An 11,989-nucleotide genomic window follows, 5' to 3' on the forward strand; every position below is an offset into this window, starting at 1 on the left:
CAGGGGGCTAACCGCCCTCTCTGAGCCTAACCGCCCCTTGTCGCTCTCTGAGAGGGCGGTTAGGCCTGCCGCCCTCTCAGGAGGCGGTTAGAGTCTCTAACCGCCCTCCTAGAGGACTGCAACCCTCTGAGAGGACTGCAATTGCCTAGTTTTACAAATTCTCTTACGGAGAATCTATTTATTTAAATTTTTAATAAAAAAATATATAAAAAAAAACTCGAGCCTAGACATCAACTTCCGGCCTAGAAGTAAATGGCCGTGTAGCAGCTCCTGTACACGGAAGCCTGGAAGTGCTTCGCTGATTCGCTCAAAGGGAAAAGAAGAAGAAGAAAATAACAGCTTGGAAGTGCAAGTGATAATGGCCCCATTTGGTTTTCTAAAGGTTGTGCAATTTCATTTTCTTTTTCCTGTCATCTGGGGAGGGAAGTGGCCAAGAGGCGAAGGAAATCTCGTGGTGGGGCACTCTATGTAACAAGGTTGCTTGGCTCTGCAACCGTGGCCGGGGGTGCTGCAGCAATGATAGCTCGGCGGAAAACAGAAAAAAACCAGCGGCAGTCGACACAGGCAAAAAGGCACACTGATGAGTGGGCAGGCCTGCCCGTCACAGACAAACACCCCAGGAAATACAGCGAGCGTGCAGCTGCCGGCCTGCCGTGCTAGTAATTTGAACGCCTCCGTTCGTGCGCTCATCAGCTCGTGTACCGCAACAGTGGAACCATTGTACTATTGCAGCACTGCCCCTTCGGACATGTTTTGATTGTGTGTGCCATGTCCAACCCTACTAAGATTTGGCTTGTCTAAGAATTGCCGACCGATTTTCACGTCACTAGTTCGCACTTGAGTTGACGAGAAATTAACTTGTAGGGGCTGAGTGATGCACGGGCGACGAGCTAAAAGATTGACACTCATTCAAACAGCAACCAATTTAGACTGAGCGAGATAATATTTAGTAAGGCGAGTATTGATATGGATCCAAACGAGCTCTTCATCTCCTCTGGAGCTGAACATGAGCTTTCAATTGCATTTAGGCTTCCGAGCTGGCAACCGAACCTGCCTTGTGTCCAAGCATTGGAGAAGGTTAGGACCGTTAGGCTAGCCCACCGTCAAATATTCCGATCTGTTGTTGTGATCGTGATCGTTCTGTGCGCTAGGAGCTGGGTTTTCACCTTTGTCTCTCATGTAAGGCTGAAGGGAAAAAAACAGCCCCTTTGTTTATTGAGAGTGGCACGCTAGTTATTGCAAGCGGTGAACGAGTAACCAACAACTCTGGGCCTTACCTAGACTAACAAACGGACAACACGCCAATGGCATTTTGCTTATGGCATCTTATAGGATGGTGACAGGTGATGCAAACCAAGAAGATACTGCACTATATATCCTCTGTGAGAGTCCTTTACGGGCTTACACTACTTAAGAAGAAAATTTGTTACTTCCATATGAATACTTACTTTTTTCCAAAAGGAAAAAGTCTACCGAATTCATTATTCCAAAATGGGGAATTTGGGCGTAGTAATGGGAGGCTTATAGTTAGTCGCAGTCCCAAGTACATATTCGTTTGAGGTCTATTTATTTTTGTTGTAGATTGTTATAATTTGGATTCTGTGTATAAGTTACTTTCCACCATATTGTAGGTTGTAGAATTTTTTTAATACAATATGGATTATAGATTATAAGAATTAACTTTTAGATTGTAACAATTTGTTTTATTTTTTAGACTGGAATTTATAATCAAAATTAAAAAAACAAACAGAGTCAGAGTGTTCCTACATGCCTTAGATCGGATGAACGGCCATCCTCAATAATCACCATCACATGTGTTCGAATTCACACGTTGCTTGGACTGTTTAACTAAGCCACAATGACATCATTTACCGAGTCTCTTAGGCTTGATAAGTTTCAAGGTTACTTATTGAACTGGCTTTTGGATCTGGTTTAAAAAAAAAAGGAGGAATGCCACTATATAAAAAATACATGTTATTTTTGAGACAACATTGATGGAAATCTTTATCAAGCACGGATGGAGGTTTACTAATCGCATGTGTTTGAGATTTATTTTCATATTTTATTTTCGTGTAGGTCCTTTGCTTCTCTATGGTATGATACTTTGAGCTTTAAATACGTAATAATGAATGACTATGTGCATCATAAGATGCATAGGTTGGAATAATTTTTATTCCATCTTTAAAAAACTTGATAATTACATTACTACCATCGAACGACGAACATCCACCTACATGTCATGTCACACACGAGAGGTAATTTTGATAATTTCCCCTCATTTTATTTTAATCATCCTCTGCATCGTTAATCTACCAACCAACCTCCTCCTCACTCTCGCTCCCCCCGTATGTATGTACCCCACGTCTCACTCAAGAACCCACGCACGTATGTACCCCACGTCTCGCTCCCCCCGTCCCAACTCCCGCTACAGCGTCGGTGGGGGGGGCACGATTTTTGACGACTAATAGCCGCTACCTCCGTCATCATCCTCACCTCCCCACCATTCTCGAACTGGTCCGTGCCTTGCCCTTTTGCCTTTTTGTTTTTCTTGGCTCTTTGGCTCTTCCTTTTTAGGACGCTTGATCCGATTTCATTGCTCGTTGTTCGTCGAGCTATGCTGCTTTTGTCGTTGGGTTGCCGTTTGGGGCTCCTCGACGCGGGGTTGTATCGAAATGACACCAGGGGAATGAGATGTTGCCATCTTGCCACCCGTTTGCGTGCTTTTTTGGTAAATATGCCACCTCTTTTCGCTTTTGTTCGGGTCGCATCACGAGCGTCTTCGTCTTTCAAATTCTCTTCCACATTCACTCAGCTGAGCTCGATTGTGTCACATACCTCAATCTATGTGTCGATGGGCATTGCCTTCTTGATCCGTCCGAATCTCCATTGATTTCTCCTAACTTCCCTTTTTTTGGTGCTTTACTTTTGTTCTGACTCTTGTAGTTTCTCACATTTGTCAATTCGTTCACTGTTTTTTCCAGGCATTAGCCATGATTTAGTGGAGGCAATTTTTGTTGCAGTTGTTTCCGGGGTGGTGGATTAGAGGAATAAAGAGTGATCAAACTGTCTGATTTGAGTGTTGGAGCCCACGCCAAGGTCGCCACATGAGATGATATCATTATGCAACTGCCAAACCAAGTGACAATGATTTTTCTTCCAGTAGTTGACCACATGATTAGCTCTGTGGTAATTCTTTAGTTAGGAAGGTATGGATGCCCTAATTATTGATCTTCTCCTGGTAGGCTCTCCTGTGAGAGGAACTCAATTGGAACGGAAGGAGTATACTGCGTAGAAGACAGTAAGCACAACTTTTAGAGCTAGTAATTTTGTTGACCATGTGCTTGACTATTGTGTGCTATCAAATGTTTACTACCTGTTGATCACTGCATTATCCATGCTGGTAGATGTCTGGCAGCATAAGGAGGAGCTCGTCAGATATATCGGGTGGCACACCCATGAAAATGTTGATAGCGCAGGAGATGGCGAAGGAGGAGGACACAAATTAGAAAACCACTAATGTTGTAGCAAGGCTGATGGGTTTTGATGATAATGTGGATCTTCCTATGATTGTAGTGCCTCCAAATAGGAGGAGTTTCCTGGACGGCAATTTATCTGCCACATTAGCAAGAGTTAACAACCAAATGTCATTCGAGAAGCACACAAGTTCTGTCGAAGATGTGGACTATAAGGATGTCTATGAAGTTGGCTACCAACCACCAAGGGGTGAACGTTTGAGCAATGAATCTTCACGAAGAAGGAAACAGAATGAAGATCACGACACAAGAAGAATGGATCTTGTCCGACATAAGTTTATTGAAGCAAAGCAGCTAGCATCACATGATAATCTCCTAAGTCAAAAGAATTCCATGATGCTCTTGAAGTGTTGAATTCAAATAAAGATTTGTTTCTCAAATTTCTCAAAGAACCTAACTCATTCTCCGCAAAGCATTCAGGAGAACTTCATTCTGCACCAACATCACCTCAAAGAAAGCAAATTACTGTGTTGAAGCCCACCAAACTAGTGGAGATGAAGGGTGGCAAGGCAATTAAAAGGCAGAAAAAGCAAACAGATGATTTAAACAGAATAGAGAAGATCAATATTTAGAAGTATGATGTTGGTCATGCCAAAGAAGAAAGGCTTTCGAAGCACATCTGAATAGTGGTCTTAAAACCTAGCTCAACAGTTACTTCCATTGAGCAATTTGAGGAAAATTATCACATCGATCTGGATGATTCTGAAGCACCTGTTATATCAAGACATCTGAGTGATGAGAGAGTTTGGTAAATGCATGGTATGTGTCGACAACATGATGAATCTTTACAGGGTTGCATCCAGGCGAATATGCTCAGCACAGATAGATCATATCATCAGTATGTTGAAGAAGAAGGCACTAGCTTGAGTGACTCAAATATTGGAACTCCAGCATCATGTCATTCTTGGGATTACATCTACTGGTTTATCAATCCTTACTTCGGTTCATCTTTGAGCCATGCTTCTTGTTCTCCTGAGTCACATGTGATTAGGGAGGCTAAGAAACATACCTTTAACAGATCGATAATTGTTCCATCAAATGAGATCGGACGAGAAAAGGTGCTAGTGTGAAGAAGCTTGAGCACACTAAGTGAAATGCTTGCCATGCCTGATATGAGGAAAGAAGAGGTTGCTGATCAAGTATCCTCTGATGCTACCAACCAGTTGTGCAGCAATGAACCAAGAGTTGGGGTGCCAACTAATTGTGATGTTGACGATGGTGAGGCCCTCAGAAAAATTTCAAGGTTGAGATTTGTTCCGGTCTCTTCATCTGCTTTAGACAGCCTGTGGTTGGGTGGTGGATGTATGGAGGCTCAACATAAAGAACTCACAACGCCAAAGGAGATTAAACCTAAGAATGGGAAGTCATCTTTGAAGGGAAAGATCTCGAGTTTCTTCTCAAAATGTAAGAAAATAGAAAGAAAAAAAGGTTACCTTATCTCCCCTGGGAACTCTGAATAGCCGAGTTTCATTGGCCAGGGCTGTAGCAATTGTTAACTCAGATGTACCACAACCTGTTTGCACTAGCTTACAAGAAGTTGCTGCTTTGGAAAAATTAAAAGAGCAGATTGAGAATGGACCAAGTGTAGCTCCGATCGATGAACCCGAAATACCCTCTTCTTCTAAGGTACATTGCTTACCTACATGTAAGTTTAGCTTTCTTAAGACTAGAATATGATAAATATTTGTTAATTTGAATGGTTGTGTTTGCAATCCCCTATTCCCCTCGAGAAAGCACTATTATTTGAGATCCGAAATCCCCACTTTGATCAGCCAACCCTACATCAGTTTTTGATGCACAATTCGAGGATATTAATGAGGAATCCCCCATTTCATCAGAAAGTGCAATTACTGCTAAACAAGGTAAATCACCATGTGAGCTCTTCTGTGGTAAATATTCACCAATTTAGCTAAAGCATGTTGACTGTTGAACCTCATGATTAACCCTATTGGCATGACTAGTGTTGTTTTATCTAAACATGAACTTAGGTTGTAGTATCTATAATATGTGATTAGTCAATATTGGTCAGGTCATGCAAGTATCAATAAATACAGTTATCTTGCTTGCAGAACCTCTATCAAGTTGTCTTTCAATTGGATCCATTACAAGGACCTTATCATGGGGCGACGCTTCCCGAGAGGCTCCATCGTGTTCTACCTATGGAGATAGCCATGAGCAAGAGCAGTATGAGTTCATTGAGAAGATTCTTTTATCTACTGGCTTCTGTAATGAGAAGACCCAAGACATCTTAGTCTGGTGGCATTCACCTGATTGCCCTTTGGACCCAGTTGTGCTTGACCAATTGCTGAAACGCTTAGTGGAGAATACCAAGCGCATAGAAAGGTAGTCAAACCAGAAGCTCCTCATTGACATGCTGCCCTACTTGAAATTGGCCAAAGTAAACTTTGAGGTGCATACCCTTGCACTGAATGACATGCAAATGCACAGAAAGTTGCTGCATGTGATATGCTAATAACCAATGAAGCATGGAGGTTAGTAAAAGGTTGGCTCTTCGATGACCAGATGTGTATCATCAGTGTGGGAGATAATGCAGGCCTTGCTGCAGATTAGGTTGCTGGTAGGGAGATTCATGGCAAAGGGTGGTCTGAAATATGCGGTTGGAGATGGATGAATGAGCAAGGAGATATGCAAAGAGGTCCTGAGCGAATTGGTTAGGGAGGCATTTTAAGAATTTTATGGGTGTCATTGATGTTGCTTTATTTTCCCTACTTGTTGCATCCACCTATTGCTCTTATTTCCAATCTGTTGGAGACCGTCGCTAGGGCTCACCTGCACTCTCTAGAGTTGTTCTTGTGTGTAATTGCCCTCATAACTATTGTGTATGCTATTCAAAATGTTCTCACTTCCTCTCTATAACTTGTCATCACCATTGATACAATCACAATAATAATTCTTATGAATACAGTTGCATTTCAAAATTTCTTGGGCAGATGTGACATGTTCTTGTTATAGAGGTGACAAATAGATGGTAAAGCTGAAAGCCTTAAGAACTGTGTTCTGCAACCTTAATGCTAACTACACATTCCTAAGGGATAATTACATGTGCCCATCACTTCCAAGCAAGTATCATTAGAGGCCATGTGCTTCCTTCCTTGGAAGGCTACAACACTCAAATGCACCACCTTTACTGATCCTGTTGTCCTCCTCTCCCTTCACCTTTGTTCAAATTGCAGCAAGGCAAGCGGCAAACTCCATTGACATTCCTGGGGAATAACAACTTTTTTGTTGGTGTGAGGGGAATCCTTGCATTATTTTATGGATCCAATGGCTAACCTCCTACATATGTTATTTAAATGCTTTTTTTGCCTTGTTTAGTAGTATTACCAGTAGTAGTGTCTTTTAGACTAGTGTTTGCCTTCTTCTAAGTATCGTCACTTGTGTGCCAGTTTGGCGCCATTGCTTGTTGTGGTCCCTTGCTTTGAACATAGTGATCTATCGAGCACTGGTCACTGGGCCTCGCGGTCGTGGTCTATAAAATATGCAAGACTTCTCCAGTTCTCTGTACATGATAGTGGTCGACTTTCTGAATCTTTTAGTTGCTGCAACTAACCATGTCATATCATGTCAGTTTAATTATATATGTGCTGGATAAGTTCTTCGTCCCTTCCAAGAAGAATAATTGCATAAAAGATGGTGGCTACATAACTTGGTGGTCTGATTTTGAACACTTGGAGGTATTTATCTGATTTTGAACTTTCACCTATGTAACTTGGTGTTTAAACGATGCAACCAGTCTATGGCATCTGGTTTCTCTCCCGACCTACTTCGGAGAACTCCACACCGGGGAAGAAGAAAACACCTCTAACACTGCCCACATCTCGCCTCATCCTCACTGCTCATCCAACCAACATCATAAATCCAACATTGTTATCATTGTGATAGTAATTAAAGCATATACTCGCGAACGATGAATTCATTTCACCGCTCGATTTCTAACGAAGAACCTAAAGTATGGCTGAGCAATTCGGTTAACCTTTGAATTAAACAACATCAAGTTAAACCCCAGTTACAAGGATATAGATCATCAATATCTCAAGACAGGGGATGCAATGCATCAATATAGGTTCTACCCATACCAAAATCCGACACCAACTAGATAACATGCAAACATACATAAAGCATATGCTATCATATTAGACACATATGATCCAAATTAATATGAGAAATATGTTTATATGCTTGTCTTGCTGTTCAGGAGGCCGTCTGATGCTACCCACACAGAATTCATAGAACCCATGTGGCTCGATGTCACCTTCAACCACACTTGCGTCACGCTTCAGATCCTCATTCACTAAATAGGAACGTGTGCAATGATGAGTATGAATGAAGTGCAACAATATATGCTACAATATGCATAACAATAAGCTAAAAGTGCAAGACATGCGAAATAATAGCAAAATTTATGATCTAAACGACTTCAGAAAGCTAACAGGAGGCCGGAGACTTCGGGTTGAACTCAGAACTTTCGTGTTCTGGAACCTTCAGGTTGTACTTCGGACAGGGGTTCTCTGCTAAATCTAAATCGAATTAACCCAAACCCTCCAGGTTTAACCTGGACTATCCGGGTTGGGCGGATTATCCGGGTGAGGCTCCGAGCGAGGGTGCTCGGTTAAAAGCATCGTGAATTACTCAGACCCTCTGGGTTTAACCTAGACTATCCGGGTTAGGCAGACTTGCACTTCTCGATGATCTTCCTCAGTTAATTTGACTCACATGTTAAATCTATCCTACATAAACATACATATACACTATATAAAGGATTCTAGACTTAACTTGCACCCTAAACCGTAATAATTTTTTAGCACAAATCATTGGAATTTTCACTGGGCTATCTGGACTACCCAGACTATCCGGGTTGCTACATAGAACATTTCTTCATGAGGAGAAATAGCTGATTTGATTTGCGAGCTTCCTCGATCCAAAGAGAAAAGGTTTTGCACTAGTTTGTGGACTCTAAACTTCATCTACCAACACGACAACTTGATTCCATGACTTAAACTCATCAAGAGCATCAAAATCACTCCTAAGCATCAAGAACACAAAAGGCATTGTAACTTCGCAATCGAAGCTCCAAACTCGGAATTTATCCAACCAAAATACACATTCTTGTCATGAGAGCCTAGGAGACTCACCAAAGATGCTTTGCCAAGGTTGGTGACCGTCGGTGGAACGTGGAAAAGCTCAGGAAGAGGAAGAACACCAATACTCCTTGTGTTTCAACCAAGAACACAAAAAGACATCAAAACTAGCTCGAATCCTTTGAGAAAACGAAAATAAATTAGATGCATGGGGAGCTTAGAAGCTAACGATCGTATTAGTAACACATGCATACCTCGATTTCTTCTCTTGAGGTGGGATTTTGGAGACAATGAGAGAGTGCTTGAGAGAGGGTGGGGCTCCTTTGGCTTGGCCAGTTGGAGAGGAGAGGGAGCTTAGGTGGGAGTGAGTGAGGGAGGGAGGGAGGGAGGGAGAGAGGGGGGGGGGGAGGGCAGGTGGGCTGCTGCCCAAGAGAGTGAGGGGTGGTTGGCCCACCAGGTGAGGCCCACGTATTAGAGAATAAGTCCATTGCAACCGAGAATTCATTTATTTTCTCTCCCAAATTACTCCATCTCAATCGATTGACTCTAAACGAAATGCTCTAGCATTCCAAAATAAAATTACACAAAATTAAACATAATACTTAAGAAGCATGATTATGCTTAATTACGTGATTACGATTTCGGGACGTGAAAAAAATCATGGGCCAACAATAACGTGCACAACTGCATTCATTGTATAGCTTTTGTCAAGAATCAGCAATAAACTTGTTTCTTAGTAGTTTGCTGCTAATCTGTTGTTATCTAGGTGAGCCACGCGATCTGAAACATCCGGTAACTGTAGAGCTCGTATTAGGCATGTGTGCTTAGATGTGCTTGGTGAATCTACTGGCAGGTACAGGTCCTTTGTTGCCACCCATCAATTGGGCGAAGTGTGAATAGTGAGTGACACATGCATGCAGCTGCGACTGTTAATGTGCAGTGCTCCCTCACCGACCAGTCGGGCCGATGTCACTGCGTGCACATCAATAGGCTGTAGGACAGGGACGCAATGACAAGGGACCGGGAGAGGCATGCAATGTGGCCCAGGCAGAGAAGGCATTGGTTCGATGCAACTGCGAACACCAGGTAGATTCGAGTTGAGTTGGAATAGATGAGATTTTTTTTTCTCCTCTTCTTTTTCCAATCCACGGATGGAACAAATTGCTTTTGGGTTCCGACCGGGAAGCTCTTTTGGGTTCGACGGTGGACTCCATGTCCGAGTATAGTAGGATATGTGAAAGGAAGGTGTTGGAATGTGGCCCGTGGAGAGGCTTGTTTATGAAATCCCAAAGCAAGAGTGCATAATGGAATTGTCTTATATTGTTAGTGGAGGTTGGTGTAGACCAAATTAAATAGTAGAGATATCTCATTTCTTTGAAATAATGAAATGTTAGTGTGGGGCTTTGGTTATACACGTGTGCGTGTGTTCATGTATTTTTTGTATAAATGATCGTGCGACTTGTGACTTAGTAGGGTAATCCCGTATCTTCTAAAATACACTTGGATGAAACCCTGAAACCCAAACTCAAGTCTTTTGTTCGGGTAAACCATATAGATTGCACTCATGAATGGACAGTAAATTCAACTATAATATATCCCACGAATGTCATTGAAATATGTGTTGGTACATTATTTGATATTTCTTCTAAATAGCATATTTGACAATAATTAATAAGCCCACCAAAATAGCAAAATTATACATAAGACTATAAAAAATATCGCAAAAACACTAGGAGAGGTTTGAATAGAAGAGAACATGCATATTGACAATTGAAATAAAGCATAAGGCAACATTCTTCGGGGCCTGAAGTATCTTCCATATGTATGTGTTGCAACGCCATCCCTCATACGTCGTTGTGTTGGGAGGGGTGATGTGACCGGCATGTCAACTTGGACTACTCCAATGGACGCAACCTCCACCTCTTTTCCTATTCCACCTTCTCATTAGTCTCATACATACACTGTTAGTTTTGTTCTATCTGTTTAACCAGAGACTTAGCAGTAGTTGGGTCTTTCTCAACATTCTTCTGCTTCTTAATGTATCCTCTTGATTTTCACCTTCCGTTGGAGAAATAGATGACAATTAACCATTTAGTCGTAAGTGGCCCTTAGTAGCTCATTGAGTTCCACGCCCCTGGAAGAACTTGATTATCCCCGATCACATATGGACAATCGATAGATCAAGAAGCGGATTGATGGGCTCTAACAGGGTGTACGACCCTTTTGCAAGATCAACAACATGCTTCGCTTGCCGACCATAACATTTTTAGTATATCAAATTAATAATATAAGGAATGCAAAGTGATACTCATTGTTGAGAAAATAGAATAGCCCCAACAGTGTCATATAAATGTGTATAGCCCTAAGTGAAATGCTTTCGAGTCAAAGAGTAAGAAATGCTACAATGCATGATAGGGCGCTAGAGTATAATGACGAAATGATCTATTTGCCCCCCTTTTTTTTTACTGAGTCGTGAGACATGAAATATCTTGAGGGCAGAGATGAGATTTGCCACCTCCCCCTCATCTATAAAAGAGCATTGAGGATAAGAGGAGACTCATCCTTCACCCACTTTACAATCTCTAACTTCCACTCTAATTTGATAATGTGACAATCTTACCGAAACATTAAGCTTCTATATGAAACTATATTGTTACATTTCTAATACATATGTAATAAACACAACCTATATATGTTTTTTTTTTGTCTCCCTTCCGGTTTTAATTAGAAGTTATGGGTAGAAAATAAGGTCTTCAATTAGTACAAACTATCACAGATTCTTACGATTCCTAAAGAAAAATAAATATCATAATACTTAAAAATCTTAGCAAGATAAAGGTGAAGAGTCCAAATATTCAAATGTCACCGACAACGTTAAAAAGAGACAACTGATGTGGATCCCTATAAGCGCAGTGATGGAATCACATCCAAACGAAGATCCCTACTTAGGGTAGGAGGAGTAGGCAACGACCTCGTAGGCACTTCGGCGAGCGGCAACGCATAGACTCGATTGAGGGGGGGGGGGGGGCGAGAGGGAGATGAGCATCTCTATCGTGTAGGTCATATTTAAGCTATTCATTAAAACTAGTGGTTCATACGTCCTCTAAATATTCGGTGTATAATAATGTAACTAACAAGTACAAATAAGTACAACATAAAATTGGCATAAACTTCAAATATTAATTTTTTTGATGAATTGAGAAGAGAGCTGATCTTAGCTAAGGTAGTTAGCATCCTGTCCAGTGTGTTTGAGTTATCACCTTTTCCTTGAAATTAAAATAGATTCCGTATAGACATTCAAACTGCACCCGAACGAGGCTTTTGATAAGCTTCATGCCAAATCCGATTTAGCTCTAT

The 11,989-nt window shown here is 41.6% G+C and overlaps 1 pseudogene; it reads left to right on the plus strand.

The window, feature by feature from the left end:
- Positions 1-966: 966 nt before the first annotated feature.
- LOC133910426 (uncharacterized) lies at positions 967-6,222 on the plus strand (annotated as a pseudogene).
- Positions 6,223-11,989: the final 5,767 nt, after the last annotated feature.

This window comes from Phragmites australis, chromosome 3 (assembly GCF_958298935.1).
Source record: "Phragmites australis chromosome 3, lpPhrAust1.1, whole genome shotgun sequence".
In the NCBI taxonomy this organism is placed as follows: Eukaryota; Viridiplantae; Streptophyta; class Magnoliopsida; order Poales; family Poaceae; genus Phragmites; species Phragmites australis.